The 19857-nt window shown below is 43.2% G+C and overlaps 1 protein-coding gene across 1 annotated transcript in view; it reads right to left on the bottom strand.

Moving 5' to 3' along the window:
* The window catches only part of LOC148635288 (uncharacterized), a gene marked incomplete at its 3' end in the record, with an annotated part of 46802 nt that extends 30275 nt beyond the window's left edge, over window positions 1-16527 (bottom strand). Inside the window, exons 1-2 of the mRNA XM_088623619.1 lie at window positions 16057-16527; window positions 15763-15906 (exon numbers count right to left, since the gene is read on the bottom strand). The remainder of the gene's footprint in view (window positions 1-15762; window positions 15907-16056) is intronic.
* Between the last annotated feature and the right edge of the window lie 3330 nt (window positions 16528-19857).

Here is a 19857-nt window from a genome sequence, read left to right as displayed (position 1 = left end):
GGACACATTCACCCTTGGTAGAGATTCAGTTGTTCTATGAGATGTCAAGGTGAGAATTAACCACTTCAGGGATAAGTCAATCCACATAACTGAAAAAGGGGCAATGAACAGGATATGGGGATTTTGCTAGTTATAAAGTACAATAATCATCATTACATGATCTAAGACTACTGAAGTATAAGCTGTGTCCCTGACTGATTAATTAGCAAATTCATCTTTGTAGAGTGCAGCTACTATCTATTCAGTGGCATTTCCTTAAAACAATTGTATTCCCACATTCTGAATATGGAGTGAGATCATGTAGAGAATGTTGGACTTGTAATAACTAATTGAAGGATAATAATAATCAACGAAAGTGCTTAAAAGTATCAACAAATGCCTTCAAAGTACTTGACACGTACTTTGCTTTCAAAAGTGAAACATAATTAATGCTTACGTAAGATTTCTCTTGACTTCTCAGGAGTATACTAACTCCAAGGACAAGTAACATCACAAACCATTATTTAAGTGCTGATGTTGGAGCTGCAATACTACTACCAAGACAAAAAATGATACAGGTAACACTGCTTTCAGATTTCTAAGAATTGCTAAAATAGTATGTTTACAGAGCATTCAGAGTTGAGAATATGACAAGTTCCTACCATCTCAAACACTGCCAATCTAGAACAAAAAGAAAGTACTTGAACGCCTGCAGTAATCGAACACAAACCAGAACATATCAGTGCATGACAAGGAAATGTAGTCACAAAATGATTCTACCCTTTCAAGTCCCAAAAAGGACCGAGGAACTTACCGGAGGCGATACCTGGATTTCAAACAGAGTACAATGTAGCCACTGTAGGGGAGAAGATCACAGAGAGCTCTTCTCAGATTGCTCAGAGTCAGCCCCAGCACCCTGTCCTGACTGAAGCAGACAAAGTGGTCAAACAGGTAGGTAGAAATGAGTAAGGAACAGAGAGTATGGTTATTCTTGCATTGTTTTGTTCGTCTGTCAAAGAAAAGAGTGCTTCTGACTTTTGTCAATGTTCATCTTTATTTTAGGAGAAGAACAAACGGTGGTATCACACTTTGCTCAAGTGTATGATACCATGTGTGTACAGCAGACATCACCAAAGGAACAGGAGACACCTGAGTAGAGAACAAGAATATGAAAAGACTGATGAAAAAAAGCACCAGGAGAAATCCATTGAATATGCACAATCTCGTCCAGTATTTCAATGAAAAGTTTCAGTGTTGTTTTTAGTGTCGTCGTATTGCATACATTTAAAACAATGTGTCTTGTTTAATGAACAATTTCATTTACTTTAGTAAAAAGTGTTGTTTACTGTAGTCCTAGCATGGATGCAATTGTTAGAAAAAACGGGAATGAAAAACTGAATGTTTCATACAATATGGGTTTGTGTTAACCCACACACCTAAGTGAAATGTTTGATTACGTTTACAAGACATAACACATAGTTCAGTTGAGTGTGAAAGGGAACAACAGAGAAAGTCACAAACAAAACATTTGTGAAGGACTTGATGAATGTTTTTTCTTTAGAAATGACAAAAAATAAAGAATTTTTCAACAAGATGTCTTTCTATAGCGAGTTTCATTTGAGATAGTCTTTTCTTAGAAGTGCAAGAGTGGTATTCCCTACAACTTATTCCCCAATTTGATCATTCTCAGAAATTAGGAGACGGAAACCACACCTACTGTAATATTAGACCTTGTAACAAGGCAACTAGGTTTCAATGGCTTAAAAGGTGCAGAAAGAGGCTCATGTATAATGACCTCCAGTGTCCCACAGGTTTCCCAAATCATTTCTTAGAGTATGGAAAAAGAGGAAATAAAGTGTCTACAGAAAGCGTATACCCCCTTGAACTTTGTTCAGTTTGTTGCGCCAGTGCCCGAGTTTCATGCAATTAAATGAGGACCTCTATCTCACACCACATATGTTATACTTTCAATGGGAAAAAAGGAAATATTACAATTGTATACATTTTCACCCACATGTTAATATTTGGTAGAAGCCCTTTTCACATCAATTTCAGCTGTGAGTCTGTTGGTAATGGGCTCCACCACCTCTGCACCAACAAGATTTGATAATATTTGAGAATTTCAGAAGTCTGTCTGGTTTAGCTGAAGAATCAGCTAAGGTAAGTTTCAGGAAGAGCATCTGATTTCTTTCAATAAAGCAGAACAGAGAAAAAACACACAATACAAAATCATGAGAATTTGTATCCATATGACACTTTGACTCGAATACTTTTATCAGACCTACACAGAGTATATACTGTACACACTTTTTCAGCCCAGGTTTATACATTTGGATCTGCCATTTGTAGGTGTTTTTGTGTCTTAGCTCAACACTGTGAAACCTGTAGTTACAAACATGGAGGATGAAGACATGAAGACATATATTGTACCTCTGACCGGCCTACCTTCCAAGAGGTGAAAGATGAAACTTTTCCTTTATCGTCAACTCAGTGAATGTCTTTAAACTTTCGAAAACTGTAACAAAGAATAAGTTAAAAAACTTATTTTCATTGGACCCACAGAAAAGTCAAAGTTGTCCATAGAAATGCCCGTCTAAATCAGAAATCTACAGCAGAAAGGCAGTGGCCTTTCGGGACATAAAAATGAAATCAGACTTTACTCAGACGAATTGCCCTTGGTCACGGACATCTTGCTATCAGTCACTACAAAGATGTTTTCTCTCGTGCCATGGCTTGCCTGACTTGCTTCTTCTGCTGGATGGCTTCTGGTCGCTGGTCAGGATCGACAGCCAGCATGTCCTGGAGCAGTGTCCTTAGCTCCGTGCTTATGGCTCTATTTACTTTCAGGGGGATGTGGAACTGCAGCCAGGGGTTCTCATCCAGGGCCTCTCCAACAGGCCCTGACAGACATATGCTCCTGTATCGGAAACACACTTTAGTTCAATTCTAAAATATTTCTCATAGGACTGAAGGAACCTTTCTAAAGATTCACATCTCTAAAGATCTAACCTGGACTGTGAACACTGACTCTATCATGAAGAAGGCTCAGCAGCGCCTCTATTTCTTAAGGTGCCTCAAGCGATGGGGGATGCCAATACATGTGTTGGTGAACTTCTACCGCTGCACTATCGAGAGCGTCCTCACCAACGGGATCACCGTGTGGTATGGCAACACCTCTTCGCGAGAAAGAAAGGCACTGCAGAGAATGGTCAATATGGCCCAGAAGATCATTGGCTGCGGTCTCACCGAGATTAAACAGCTCTATGAGGACCGCTGCCGTGGTAGAATTCTGGCCATCACAGAGGACAGTCACCACCCCGGGCATGAGCTCTTCACCCCACTGCCCTCAGGCAAGAGATATAAGAGCATACGGACACTTACCACTAGATTCTTCAATAGCTTCTATCCACAAGCAGTGAGACTGGCGAACACGTTTAGCCATCCCCCTCGGACCACACCCACACCATCACCATCTACCTCATTGTAATTTATTTATTGTACGTCTCCAGTCATTGTTTACATGTCTGTATTGTTTACATTTAAACTGCCTGCATGTTTACTTGCACATTGTCTATTGTTTGCACATTGTCTTGATGCACTGTTTGCACTTTGTTTTGTTTTTACACTTGTTTTACAATCGAGAGACTTTCTGTAAGTAAGAATTCCATTGTACCAGTACCGGTTACATATGGCAATAAAGTTCAAGTTCAAGTTCAAGTTCAAGTTCTTTGCCTGTTAAGAGTTAACAATTAGGTCCTCAAGAACTGTTTTACGGTTTTCTACACTCCTGGCTGGCCAAGGTCTCTTTAAGGTCTCTTAAGTGGAGGTGTAACTCATGTATCCTACATGTGATTTAGCAACATGAAAGGGAATAGCTTCTTATCGGATTATGGTCTTGGTTAACTGCCTAAGGCTGACCTAAGTGCCTAACTTTCTGACTTTCTTTATACCTTATATGTTAAGAAGCTTCTTCTGACCAATCAGAAATGTATGCTTTATGTATGAACATTTTGCTCATCAAAGTGAGTGAGAGACAAGGTTAACAGAAATTAGCCACGGCAGTAAATGACAGCATATTTTTGGGTTCTTAAATGGTCTCTACCTGGCACACCTGCAGTGCAAACTGACACACACTGTTTAGAGAAACAGCTACTCTATTACTAATATTAATGAAACATTTCTTATTCTATGGAACAAAAACAAACAGTAAAACTAAAACACAGATCTCTTAGCTTCCTATTTCATGAACCAGATGACTGAATGACCAAGCCTAACTAGTAGCCAGAACCCCAGTTAACCCTCCGTAACACAAAGTTTAACCACACGACAGGAACTCTTTCAAACTGAGTGAAAATCATAAATGGATCCATAACTTTACATCAATTTACTATGTTGTGCCAATACCTGCATTTACATTTAGAACGAATGATGTCATAGAACCGGCATCACACCAGTTCCAGGTGTCTCCAAGGAGACAACAGAACTTCAGTTGTGTTTGCTAAAATACACACTTTGAAACATACTGTAACACTTAGTTAACATGTCTGGTTTAGTTGAAGAATCGGCTAAGGTAAGTTTCAGGGTTTAATGGTGGGATGGCACCTGTGCTTTTTTCCCCCAACCGCTAGAATATGATTCGCACCAAACCCAAAAGAAATACTGCACAGTTCAGGAACTTCATCAACCTAGCAACTGTAAAATAAGCTTACAAACAACTGAATTGAAATGCCAAAAAGTTCAGAGAAAGGCACAAACTATGTTTACTTGGGGTTTACAAAATTAAAGCTAACTAAAACTGTAATGATAAACAATCATGCTGCCAATGGACAGAGAAATATCATGTTTTTTGAATAATGTATTATTTGTTACATAGGAACCCAGTATAAGGGAATCCCTTGCGATCCTGTCTGCAGAGATAAAGGTAAGTATTGTTTTCTCTTTAGCTCTGTCACTCCAAGAAATATAATGAACATAAATATATTTGCCAATCTTTTCATAGTAATCCAAACAACTCTGCGTGTATCTGACATTTGTAATATTTATCTACCGCAGTATAACTCTTCTGGCAAGGCGATTGGTATTGTACCTTGAAAGAAAACTGATTGGAAATGTCATGTACTCTATGGTTTCTATTGATGTCAAGTGGCAAATGTTGACTGGTGAAGTTATGTGAATCTTAGGAAATGGTCATTTTTCAATCGAGCCTATGTTTCTCAGAATTTGAGACAGAGAGGTCAATCTCTGCAATCCGAGCTGAGGGCATTTCTTGGAATGGAAAGGTAAGAGCAACGTGTTCTTTGATATTCTCTTAAGACTCTTCGCCAGATTTAACGATGAAAAATGTAAATAATAATAACAAACATTATTTTATATAGTGCCTTGAAAGGTGGCTTCTTTACAGAATGACAAAACCAACTACAATAAATAATACACAAGATATGCATGATGACAATACACAGTTAGAGGAGACAGTAGATGGTCATTGTCAGTGTATTCTGAAGGTAGTTTTCCAATTTTTTGGAACGGGGTAAAAGAGGCCACCTCTACTAGAATCTTTGTCCTAACCAAAAATGTAACAAAGTATAATAATAATATTAAAAATAATAATAATAAACTTTATCTATAGAGCACCTTTCATACAAATAGTGCTTTGGTGCTTTAAAAACCAAGCGTAAAAATAAAATATTAAAATTGAGAGATATACTTTCAGTTGTAAAGGAAAATACAGCAATACAGTAAAGCAACATACATGTCAATTAAATAAATAAAAATTAGGAAAGTCGTAATAAAATAAGAACAATTAAAGAGAACTAAAAAAAGAAACAGAAATAGAAAGAACAAAGAACCACTTTAACTTAAAGCAACATTTTCAAATGTTTTTTTAAAACAATGTACCGAGCTTGGCTGCCTAATAAAAAGTGGAAGTGAGTTTCATAATTTGGAAGCATAAAAACAAAAAGCAGCCTCTCCACTCTTTCTGCATTTCATATGTGGTATTTGCAGTAGGCCAGTATGTGCAGATCTCAGGTCACGTATAGGAACATATGAAGACAGACATTCAGTAAGGTACAGACGTGCTAGGTCGCTTAAAGCTTTAAAAACAAGTAAAAGAACTTTCAAATTTATCCTAGATAATACAGGTGACCAGTGAAGTTTTTTCAAAACAGGAATGATATTCTCTTTCTTGTATTTGGTAGGATCTGTGCTACTGCATTTCGAACAAGTAGTAAGGGATTTATTGTTTTCTTGGGAAGCCCACAAAACAGAGCATTATAATCATATCCACATCAATGTGAGCAATGGAGAAGTCAAATTAACGTGTCTAAATATCATCTAGTTCTATCCCAGGGAAGAGGGCTGTTGCCTACACAGACGACAAGACACAAAACGCTCAACTGTGCAAAACACGCATAAGGACATCAGTCAGGAGGAACAAGGTAAAGTGTTTTTTCTTCTTCACCATGGTCATGTAGTTTCACTCCAAGCACTGTCATATGAAATAACTGTGGAAACGACCTCCCCAACACTTTGGGTTGTTGCATTTTGCTTCAGGGAATTTTAACCTTTTCTTTTAGACATTAAGAGGAAGGACACATTCACCCTTGGTAGAGATTCAGTTGTTCTATGAGATGTCAAGGTGAGAATTAACCACTTCAGGGATAAGTCAATCCACATAACTGAAAAAGGGGCAATGAACAGGATATGGGGATTTTGCTAGTTATAAAGTACAATAATCATCATTACATGATCTAAGACTACTGAAGTATAAGCTGTGTCCCTGACTGATTAATTAGCAAATTCATCTTTGTAGAGTGCAGCTACTATCTATTCAGTGGCATTTCCTTAAAACAATTGTATTCCCACATTCTGAATATGGAGTGAGATCATGTAGAGAATGTTGGACTTGTAATAACTAATTGAAGGATAATAATAATCAACGAAAGTGCTTAAAAGTATCAACAAATGCCTTCAAAGTACTTGACACGTACTTTGCTTTCAAAAGTGAAACATAATTAATGCTTACGTAAGATTTCTCTTGACTTCTCAGGAGTATACTAACTCCAAGGACAAGTAACATCACAAACCATTTTTTAAGTGCTGATGTTGGAGCTGCAATACTACTACCAAGACAAAAAATGATACAGGTAACACTGCTTTCAGATTTCTAAGAATTGCTACAATAGTATGTTTACAGAGCATTCAGAGTTGAGAATATGACAAGTTCCTACCATCTCAAACACTGCCAATCTAGAACAAAAAGAAAGTACTTGAACGCCTGCAGTAATCGAACACAAACCAGAACATATCAGTGCATGACAAGGAAATGTAGTCACAAAATGATTCTACCCTTTCAAGTCCCAAAAAGGACCGAGGAACTTACCGGAGGTGATACCTGGATTTCAAACAGAGTACAATGTAGCCACTGTAGGGGAGAAGATCACAGAGAGCTCTTCTCAGATTGCTCAGAGTCAGCCCCAGCACCCTGTCCTGACTGAAGCAGACAAAGTGGTCAAACAGGTAGGTAGAAATGAGTAAGGAACAAAGAGTATGGTTATTCTTGCATTGTTTTGTTCGTCTGTCAAAGAAAAGAGTGCTTCTGACTTTTGTCAATGTTCATCTTTATTTTAGGAGAAGAACAAACGGTGGTATCACACTTTGCTCAAGTGTATGATACCATGTGTGTACAGCAGACATCACCAAAGGAACAGGAGACACCTGAGTAGAGAACAAGAATATGAAAAGACTGATGAAAAAAAGCACCAGGAGAAATCCATTGAATATGCACAATCTCGTCCAGTATTTCAATGAAAAGTTTCAGTGTTGTTTTTAGTGTCGTCGTATTGCATACATTTAAAACAATGTGTCTTGTTTAATTAACAATTTGATTTACTTTAGTAAAAAGTGTTGTTTACTGTAGTCCTAGCATGGATGCAATTGTTAGAAAAAACGGGAATGAAAAACTGAATGTTTCATACAATATGGGTTTGTGTTAACCCACACACCTAAGTGAAATGTTTGATTACGTTTACAAGACATAACACATAGTTCAGTTGAGTGTGAAAGGGAACAACAGAGAAAGTCACAAACAAAACATTTGTGAAGGACTTGATGAATGTTTTTTCTTTAGAAATGACAAAAAATAAAGAATTTTTCAACAAGATGTCTTTCTATAGTGAGTTTCATTTGAGATAGTCTTTTCTTAGAAGTGCAAGAGTGGTATTCCCTACAACTTATTCTCCAATTTGATCATTCTCAGAAATTAGGAGACGGAAACCACACCTACTGTAATATTAGACCTTGTAACAAGGCAACTAGGTTTCAATGGCTTAAAAGGTGCAGAAAGAGGCTCATGTATAATGACTTCCAGTGTCCCACAGGTTTCCCAAATCATTTCTTAGAGTATGGAAAAAGAGGAAATAAAGTGTCTACAGAAAGCGTATACCCCCTTAATAAATTATGCTAATATTAAATTCGATTCTGCTCTGAGAATGTAGGGGGAAGGAAAAATGCCAGTGGTCTTTCCACTGATGAACTTGTGCCTGATGAACACCACTGCGTCACACCACACAGCTGCAAGTGCACCTCACTGTGCCCGGCCACCACTGCATCACACAACTGCAAGTGCACCTCACTGTGCCCGGCCACCACTGCATCACACAACTGCCAGCGCACCTCACCGTGCCAGGCCACCACTGCGTCACACAGCTGCCAGCGCACCTCACCATGCCAGGCCACCACTGCGTCACACAGCTGCCAGCGCACCTCACCATGCCCAGCCACCACTGCATCACACAGCTGCAAGCGCACCTCAAAGTTCCCAGCCACTACTGAATCACACCACACAGGTGGCAGCGCACCGTACCAGACCACCACTGCGTCACACAGGTGCCAGTGCACCTCACCGTGCCCGGCCACCACTTCATCATACAACTGCCAGTACACCTGACCGTGCAAGGCCACCACTGAGTCACACAGCTGCCAGCACACCTCACCATGCCAGGCAACCACTGCGTCACACCACACAGCTGCCAGTGCACCTCACCGTGCCAAGCCACCACTGCATCACACAGCTGCCAGCACACCTCACCGAGCATGGCCACAGCTGCATCACGCAGCTGCCAGCGCACCTCACCGTATTCTGCCACAGCTGCCAGCGCACCTCACCGTGCCAGGCCACCACTACGTCACACATCTGCCAACGCACCTCACCGTGCCCAGCCACCACTGCGTCACACAGCTGCCAGCGCACCTCACCGTGCCAGGCCACCACTTCATCATACAACTGCCAGTACACCTGACCGTGCAAGGCCACCACTGCGTCACACAGCTGCCAGCGCACCTCACCGTGCCAGGCCACCACTGCGTCACACAGCTGCCAGCACACCTCACAGTGCCAGACCACCACTGCGTCAAACCACAAAAGTGCCAGTGCACCTCACTGTGCCTAGCAGCCTCTGCATCACACAGCTGAAAGCACAACTCACCGTGCCAGGACACCACTGTGTCACACCACACAGCTGCCAGTGCACCTCACCATGCCAGGCCACCACTGCGTCACACCACACAGCTGCCAGCACACCTCACCATGCCAGGCACCCACAGAGTCACACCACACATCTGCCAGCACACCTCACCGTGCCGGGCCACCACTGCGTCACACCACACAGCTGCCAGTGCACCTCAGCATGCCAGGCCGCCACTGAGTCACACCACACAGCCACCAGCGCACCTCACCTTGCCAGGCCGCCACTGAGTCACGCCACACAGCCACCAGCGTACCTCACCGTGCCAAGCCACCACTGCGTCACACAGCTGCCAGCACACCTCACCGAGCATGGCCACAGCTGCATCACGCAGCTGCCAGCGCACCTCACCGTATTCTGCCACAGCTGCCAGCGCACCTCACCATGCCAGGCCACCACTACGTCACACATCTGCCAACGCACCTCACCGTGCCCAGCCACCACTGCGTCACACAGCTGCCAGCACACCTCACCGTGCCCGGCCACCACTTCATCATACAACTGCCAGTACACTTGACCGTGCAAGGCCACCACTGCGTCACACAGCTGCCAGCGCACCTCACCGTGCCAGGCCACCACTGCGTCACACAGCTGCCAGCACACCTCACAGTGCCAGGCCACCACTACGTCAAACCACACAAGTGCCAGTGCACCTCACTGTGCCTAGCAGCCTCTGCATCACACAGCTGAAAGCACAACTCCACTGAGTCACGCCACACAGCCACCAGCGCACCTCACCGTGCCACGCCAGCACTGAGTCACGCCACACAGCCACCAGCGCACCTCACCGTGCCAGGCCACCACTGAGTCACGCCACACAGCCACCAGCGCACCTAACCGTGACAGGCCAGCACTGAGCCACGCCACACAGCCACCAGCGCACCTCACCGTGCCAGGCCACCACTGCGTCACACATCTGCCAACGCACCTCACCGTGCCAGGCCACCACTACGTCAAACCACACAGCCGCCAGTGCACCTCACCGTGCCCAGCCACCACTGCGTCACACAGCTGCCAGCGCACCTCACCATAACAGGCCACCACTACGTCAAACCACACAGCCGCCAGTACACCTCACCGTGACAGGCCACCACTGAGTCACACCACACAGCCGCCAGCGCACCTCACTGTGCCAGGCCACCATGCGTCACACAACTGAAAGCGCACCTCACCATGCCAAGCCACCACTGCATCACACAGCTGCCAGCACACCTCACCGTACCAGGCCACAACTGCGTCACACAGATGCCAGCACACCTCACCGAGCCCGGCCACAGCTGCATCACACAGCTGCCAGCGCACCTCACCGTACCCTGCCACAGCTGCGTCATACAGCTGCCAGCGCACCTCACCGTGCCAGGCCACCACTGCGTCACACCACACAGCTGCCAGCGCACCTCACCGTGCCAGGCCACCACTGCGTCACACAGCTGCCAGCGCACCTCACCGTGCCAGGCCACCACTGCGTCACTCCACACAGCCGCCAGCGCACATCACTGTGCCAGGCCACCACTGCGTCACACAGCTGAAATCGCACTTCACCGTGCCAAGCCACAACTGCGTCACACAGCTGCCAGCAGACCTCACCGTGCCCGGCCACCACTGCATCACACAGCTGCCAGCGCACCTCTCCATACCAGGCCACCACTACATCAAACCACACAGGTGCCAGTGCACCTCACTGTGCCCAGCAGCCACTGCATCACACAGCTGAAAGCACAACTCACCGTGCCAGGACACCACTGTGTCACACCACACAGCTGCCAGTGCACCTCACCGTGCCAGGCCACCACTGCGTCACACCACACAGCTGCCAGTGCACCTCAGCGTGTCAGGCCGCCACTGCGTCACACCACACAGCCACCAGCGCACCTCACCGTGCAAGGCCACCACTGTGTCACACCACACAGATGCCAGTGCACCTCACCGTGCCAGGCCACCACTTCATCATAGAATTTCCAGCGCACCTCAAAGTACCCGGCCACCAATGCGTCATTCCACACAGCTGCCAGCGCACCTCACCGTGCCAGGCCACCACTGCGTCACACCACACAGCTGCCAGTGCACCTCACCGTGCAAGGCCACCACTGCATCACACACCTGCCAGAACACCTGAGCGTGCAAGGCCACCACTGCGTCACACAGCTGCCAGCGCACCTTACCATGCCAGGCCACCACTGCGTCACACCACACAGCTGCCAGCGCACCTCACCGTGCCAGGCCACCACTGCGTCAGACCACACACAGCTGAAAGCGCACCTCACCGTGCCAAGCCACCACTGCGTCAAACAGCTGCCAGCACACCTCACCGTGCCAGGCCACCACTGCATCACACAGCTGCCAGCGCACCTCACCGTACCAGGCCACCACTGCGTCATACAGCTGCCAGCGCACCTCACCATGCCAGCCACCACTGCGTCACACCACACAGCTGCCAGCGCACCTCAACGTGCCAGGCCACCACTGCATCCCACAGCTGCCAGCACACCTCATGCCTTGTTATGTGAAACTTCTCTTTTTAGGAGAATTACAATTTGTGAACCACAATTCACGCTCAACCACATCACTGATCTACTACACATACCTCAGGATGGTGACGTCACTGCCTTTCATATGGAAACATTTTGACACCGCGCTCAACAATCTTAGGAAGATCACAAAACAAGCCTGCTAGCCTGGATTTTACCTAAAAAAATCACGCCCGAGAAAGTGAAGTACTGTAGCATTAACTAGCAAAGGTGTATTGCAGACATAGGCATAGTACGTAATACAGGCTTTATGAAATCTAATAATATTGTTTCGGCTGTGAATCCTTCTTCAGCTGTGAGGGTCTTCAGCTCATAATGAAACGCTTAGAGTTTGCAATGTACGGCGCTCTGAACGAGTTCAACTTTAATGCAGAAAAAATGGATTTCCCAGAAGCTATACTGATTCTTATGGAAGCCCGTTTCCGCCAGGGAGTAGAAAAAATGCGCCCTGGTATTCTCTGGGATGCAGTGCAGTTAAAACTGTTCACTGTTACTGACCATACTGCCTGCCTGCGGGCACTTTTCCTTTCCGTGGGGGAGGGTGGACTGTCTTTCATTAGAAGGTTAGTCTATTCTACTCGGAGAATGTAGAGGGGGTGGAAAGTGCCCGCGGTCATTTAATTAGTATTACAATTCGCACTGATTCCCTTGCGAAGATATGGACATAAGAATATTCGTGCTTGGTCAAAAAATGCCATAAAAACGACAAAATGAAGGCTGTGAAAACATTCACAATGTGCTGTATACACAAAGCACGTGTTCTCACAACTCGAGGAGGTTTCGTGAAAACTTTATATCGTCACACAAAATGTTACAAAGAATGTGGACCAGGGTAATACTTTGAGTTTACAGCTTGTCCAAGGTCATTCATTATTAATACTATTAGGGATATCTTCGGTAAAGACTGACAGCAGGAACATTCCTGTTCTTTACTCAGCAGCTTATTAAAAACAGGGTGTTCAAAACGTTTTTTTTTTTTACCCAGAAGAGTGACACAGCTTCGCGTTGTGAATCTGTTATTCCGTATTTACAAAGAAAGTGGAATACAGTAATACTACCTGCTATATAGATACATATTTTTAGATATTCAGATCCTTAAATTAATATCATTATTCATTTCTTTAGATACGTGATTCCATACTATATTCCCTATTACAAAACCAATAATTCCAGTCCTGAAATCTGATTGGCTGACACACATTCGAAGAACATACTGTAACACTTAGTTAACATGTCTGGTTTAGTTGAAGAATTGGCTAAGGTAAGTTTCAGGGTTTAATGGTGGGATGGCACCTGTGCTTTTTCCCCCCAACCGTTAGAATATGATTTGCACAAAACCCAAAAGAAATACTGCACAGTTCAGGAACCTAGCAACTGTAAAATAAGCTTAAAAACAACTGAACTGAAATGCAAAAAAGTTCAGAGAAAGGCACAAAATATGTTTACTTGGGGTTTAAAAAATTAAAACTAACTAAAACATTCCAAACAGAAGCCGGCCTACCTTCTTTTCTTTGTACCTGATAAAGATGAGGATGGCTTTAAAGATACAGCTAAACTTTTGCAGAACCATTCAAGCGCATTGTTACTGTTTGCTGTAGAAGCCAAAAATATGAGAATCTCAAAATCTAAAAATCTCATGGCGTCAGAATGTACAACTTTAAAAAAATAAATAATAATAATAATAAACATTAATTTATATAGCGCCTTGAAAGGTGGCGTCTTAATAGAATGACAAAACCAACAACAATAAATAATACACAAGATATGCATGCTGACAATACACAGTTAGAGGAGACAGTAGATGGTGGTACTAAACACAGTGAGAGCAGAAGGATAAAGAACAGGGGTGAGTTTCCCGAAAACAACTAATCTTAGAGACTTTCAAGCAACTTTAGGATGTACGTATGTACGTATGTAAACAATCGATTGACAATTCTTTCATTATATGGTGTCGGTTTTGGTCCTTCAGTGGGATGAAATAAAGTTGTGAAAAGGAATATGAAGTAAACTTGACATCATAGTTTAAGCAAAAGCATATAGATAGGCACAAAAAGGGACCTTATTGTTTCTAAGAGCAAAGAAAAGAAATGACTGACATGCCGTAAAAGAAAACCAAGATTAACTGCGTGGACAGTGTATGCGTCCCGCACGACGTCCTTGATTTAAAGCAATATTTTTTGGCGCACTTCCATAGTTAAGAATCAATATTTCATGAGAAAAAACTGTTATTTAGAGTTATTGGGTGTACTGGAACTCAATGGAAACATTAACTACTAAGTTTGGCATGTGTCACTCAACAAATACAGGACCTATAATCAAATTTAAAAACAAGTACATCTAAGCTTTACCGTCAACAATCACGACAGAACATCAAACGGTGTTGGAACTACGCGGTATCGACCGCGGGTTTGGGTGCGGAATGGAGCAGGCGTGGGACTCAGGAATGGGGCTGAACAACACATTTATTAACTCGAATCGGGAAAGGTACACACACAGGGACAGGGGTTACAGCGCTGCACCTTCACTAACACACACACACACACACACCTGAAGGGAAGAGACTGTATCCCAGCCTCCGTCCCGCTATACAGTCCGGTAGAACCCAGGTGCTGTTCTCAGCCTGCCTTGCGTGCGCATGACTAAAGCGCCCTGCGTGGCGCTACATTATAAATACATGTTAGGCCCAATGATTTCACTTAAATAATGCATTGCTGCATTTCATACTGAAAATAATATCATCTAGTCAAGTATAAAAATGAATATGAAATATACCCAGGATGACTCATAAATTCATCACTGTATAAATAAATGTTCTTTTTTCGAATTTCCTCTGACACAGTACAACACAATATCAAAGTCCTTCATATAAACTCTTAGTGTCCTGTATTCCCAGAGGATGCCCCTGCCGTGAAGTGACTGTGCTCTGTCTGGCGATCTCTGGCGCTCAGGGTGGGCAGGAGGAGGCCAGTTTAAGAAGCACTTAGTGATGAACGAGCGGGTCGGGGAGCACGTAGATGACGAAGGATTTAACGTGCTACTTCAGTTACGATGGGTTTTGGGAAACACTCGTCAATTAACGATCGAGCTTAAGAGCGAGTTTACGATGTTCTTAGCGCTACGATGCTTTCGGGAAACAGAATCATAATATCTAGAAGGATTACCATATATAAAAATAGAAAGAATGATATATGATATATACAAGTAATTATATCATATCATATATTATTAACACCATACCCACCATCTATGTACATTCACATTACCACACATATCAGATCAATATCAAATCAATCACAATGATTAGAATGCGCGCAGAAATCGCCCCTTTCTCTTCCCATCTTTCAGCACATTATACGTCCTCTCCACGATACAAGCCGATATCCGTTATCTTACTCTACAATGCACCTTTTTCCGTGTTGTACGTTAACATTTGGTTCATAAAATCGACACACCTGAAATACTAAATAAGAAAGAAAACAATTATAACACAACAGATGACAGAGCCTCTAGAACAGAAAACCCGTTGGCGTCACACACGCTGAATGTCTCTCTCTCTCCTGCTCAGCAAAACACAACATGTGGGTCAACACCGTGTGAGGCATTAAACATCACCTTCGTGCATTACCGCGATTCATCTGGCACACAACTGTACTACTACAGAAATAATATATATAATGTCGCCACACGAATCTGTAATGAAAATAAAATTAAAAATGCCGCTGGCGTCTCACCCGACTGGCGGCCACAGCGCGTCTGAGGGCTCCCCAGAGAAACGAGCCGCCTGTGACCCCAGGGGCACCTTCACTGGCGCCCCGCCACCAACAAACCCCAAGGGCTGTCGCAAAGCCAACTCCATACAGAAAAACGGAACTCATCTGGGGGAAGTTCACAAAATAAAATAATAAAATAAAAGATGACATCATATAACCACGGCTCAACGCAGCTGGCTACACGTGTGAGAAGGTGCAGTACTTGAAGTGCGCTGGGCAAACTTCCGAGGTCAAATTCTTCCAGCACGGTTGTACCTTTAAAGCGGAGACGACGGCACCGAAATTTTTTGGCGCGCCTTCTCTTTAAAGCCCTGGCCAAATATGAAGACAGTACGTACAGTTATAATTCAAACGGAATTAAAAACTACACATCCCAGTTACCATGGTGGTGCTTGTGATCATTGCGTTTAACCAACGAAACAGGGCGAAAAATCAGTCACATGACTTTGGGGCAGAGTTTCGAAAGCTTAACCTATCAGCAACAAAGCGAAATTTACACGATAGGCTACCTCAAACTGTCAGTTACACGACTGTGTATGTCGCTTAAGCCACTCCTATTTGGCATTTTAGTTATGGAGGCGAGAAGACGCCCCCCCCCCCTCTCTGGGTGCCTGATTTGCCGCCATCTTTAACCGCTTCGTGTCCAAATCGCAGTAGCTACGCGTACGAAATAAAGTTCATCCCAGCTACAAAACATATATATTTTTGTGGTAAGAGGGAGCAAAACATCAGTATTTACTGCTATTAATTAGTGTATGATTTATAGTTGAAATCTGAGCCTAAATATAAAGTCAAAATCTCGACAAAGCAATGTAGGAAATACAGAGAAAATAAATCCTTTCTGACATCTAAAATCAGTTTCGATCAAGGTCTCTAAAACGAACAAGAAAAAGAGGATTTTCGGAGGGCAATTACGCTGTATTTATATAGAATAAGTGATTTATGAGCAATCTAATTTCTTGTTCGTTTAAAACAGTGAAATATCAGCTGCAAAAGATCGCCCCAGAAACAGCACTCTCTCTGCCTGTCATAGACGTTCAGGAAAGGCTGAATGAAGTCATGGTGATCAATAATAACAGTTGTAGGACAAGAAACAAAAGATAGTGAAAACTTAAGATTTTTAAGGCTAAAACTCAAATTCATTCTACAAATTAAGGCAAATGAAAATTCACGACGTTAAAGTGCTAGAGGTGTAAAAAAATACAAAAATGCACATGAGCAAAAAGTTTTAGAAATGGAGCAAACAGAATAAAAGCCATGCCTATAGTGCAGAAGAGGGATGCAGGAACACTTGCTTAGATATACAACAACATTATTTTATTAAACCTTTACAATTTCTTGCATTAGTAATTATCTTTTCGCATACCCCAGCTTGCTCTCCATGAGATACACAGACACACAGATGAAAGAGATAGGGAGAGAGCCTGTGGTCAGAGTACAGGGTCAGCCATTGTACAGCGCCCCTGGAGCAGTTGGGGTTAAGGGCCTTGCTCAGCAGCCCAACGGAGTAGGATTCTTCTGCTGGGTGCGGGATTTATTGTTAAATTATTACTTTAAATGAATACTTTGAGTTACTGAAACAGCCCGCTAATAAAATTGTCGCAATTTTGTTCTCGTTTGGAAGAGAGAATCAAAAATGAGACATAATGATGGTTTCCGGCTTAGACCTTTAAAGGTACCCCCATCACGGAAGAATTTGACCTCGGAACGTTTACCCAGCGTAATATTGTATTTCATTTCACTTTGACCGATTGTCTTTAAATCAATTGTTGTCAGAATATCCCCACCTCCAAACAAGAACAAAATTGCAACGATTTTATTAACTGGCTGTTTCAGTAACTTAAAGTACATATTTAAAGTAATAATTTAACAAGATATGTAAATGTTTTAAGATATGTATATGTTGTGAATGTCTGTAGATTGTATCTTATGATTTAAATACTTTTATTTTTTCACAATCTGGCAATGCCAGACAGAATTCAAATGGCCTTGCAGATCAGAAAATCAAGGAACAAAACAATTATTGCGCCCAGCTCCTCAATGGGATAGCTTTAACTTGCTAATGCGTTGGTGTAACAGTCCGGGTGTGGCAAGCTTCTAATGTCTCCAGACTTCGCGAAAGGAACCCGTCTTTCATAGGCACTCTTTCCCCTAGTTTAACAGTCTGTCCAGAAACAAAACATTCCTGTTAAACAAGAGGAATGTAAAACAAATTGTACAAAAGTAAAAAACAATTACTTTTTGACAATGAAAACTGGTGTGTATCTCTCTCTTTGCTGGTGCGCGGGCGCGGTGGGGTGCTGTACCACCCACACAGAACATTAAAGTGTCCCTTTCCATTCAATGGGTGTCTGAGTTGCTGTGTCCTATCTTCTGACAGTCGCTGTTGTGAATGTCTGCAGAGTGTATCTTATTTTTAGCATTGTAGCGCTTTCGCCCTGGGGGGCGGCTGAAGAACACCCGGCTGGGGTGCGCGGTGAGGGGCAGGACAGGAGTGGTCAGGGCGGGGTTTAGGTAGGCCGCTGACTATTGCAGCTGCCACACAGTGAAAGGGGCATACGGGCTGGGGAGATCGCCCGTTTTCCATGTAAATAGTTCCCTGGTTCCGCACCCCTCTCTCCCTCCCTCTCCAGATACAGCTGTATGAGCTCCACCAGTCAGGACAGGAGGCTCTACTGTACGCACAGAGGGGTGGTAGAGGGGAACAAGTTGCAAGCCGTGGGGTTGAAGCTGATACCCTGGATCCTCTCCAGACACAGCTGTATGAGCTCCACCAGTCAGGAAGGAGGCTCTACTGTACACAGAGAGGGGTGGGAGGGGGGAACAAGCTACCCAGCCATGGGGTTGAAGCTGATACCCTGGATCCTCTCGAGACACAGCTGTATGAGCTCCACCAGTCATGAAGGAATGCTCTACTGTACACAGAGAGGGGTGGGAGGGGGGAACAAGCTACCCAGCCATGGGGTTGACCCTGATACCATGGATCCTCTCCAGACACAGTTGTATGAGCTCCACCAGTCAGGACAGGAGCCTCTACTGTACAGAGAGAGGTGCGGGAGGGGGGAACAAGCTGATACCCTGGCTTCTCACACAAACCTTAAAATCACGTAATAGGTTTATTCCATGCTGAAAAAAAGAAGAAAGAATACACATTCCATAGGAATCAGTGCCTTTATATAGCGCCTTTAAAGGTGGCTTCTCAAAGTGCCTTACGGGATAAAAACAACAAAAACAAAAACAATATTTTTTTCCATTGCACTTTGACAGATCATCTTTAAATCAATTGTTGATTTAAAGTTTGACAGTAAATGTTTATATTGTAAAGCATACAGCCGCCATTTCTTTCTAAAAATTAAAAAAATTGTTTGCGCAGTCTAAGAGGGGGGGGGGGGTCTGCTGACAATCCCCCATACACTCAAGTGAAATATTAATAACCCCAATGTAAACAGCGTATTTACAATTTGTTGATAATAAAAATGTTAAGTTCTCTAAGACTTTGTGATACTTTACCCAGGGAGCTGTGTAAGCATGCGTGGTGACTATTCATTGTTATTAAAAAATGACTTAGATTCGAACATGTTGTGATATTTAGAAATATAAAAAGTCAATTAATTGTCCATAATATTGCTATTTTATTTCTTCAAAGAAATGCTTGTTAAAAGAAAAGTCATGGCACAGGCTGGATTTGAACAGCCAACCTCTCGCTTACAAGTTCAGCACATGAATAGAATTATATCATTATTAATTTCTTTAGATATGCGATTCCATATTATATTCCCTATTAATCAAATTCTAAAAGTATGCTTGTTTGCTCCTGTATTGAGCGTATTTGCAGAAAAGCTTAAAACTACCACTTTTTATACACATGTTATTTCACGTTAGTTAAAGACTTCGATGCTTAATATTGTTTAGGGAGAAATGGAATACTGGTGTGTATTTTTGTACCGAGACCAGCCATATACAGTTTACATACTGTAATACTGTATGTTTATGTTCCAAAATTAATATCGTTTATGGCCTTCACACGCGTTATGCTCCTATTCTTTTTATGCTCAG

This window comes from Lepisosteus platostomus, unplaced genomic scaffold (genome assembly GCF_059453375.1).
Source record: "Lepisosteus platostomus isolate fLepPlt1 unplaced genomic scaffold, fLepPlt1.hap1 Scaffold_29_H1, whole genome shotgun sequence".
In the NCBI taxonomy this organism is placed as follows: domain Eukaryota; kingdom Metazoa; phylum Chordata; class Actinopteri; order Semionotiformes; family Lepisosteidae; genus Lepisosteus; species Lepisosteus platostomus.
The sequence above is the reverse complement of the archived record's forward strand: the minus strand, read 5'-3'. Positions and strand labels throughout refer to the sequence as shown.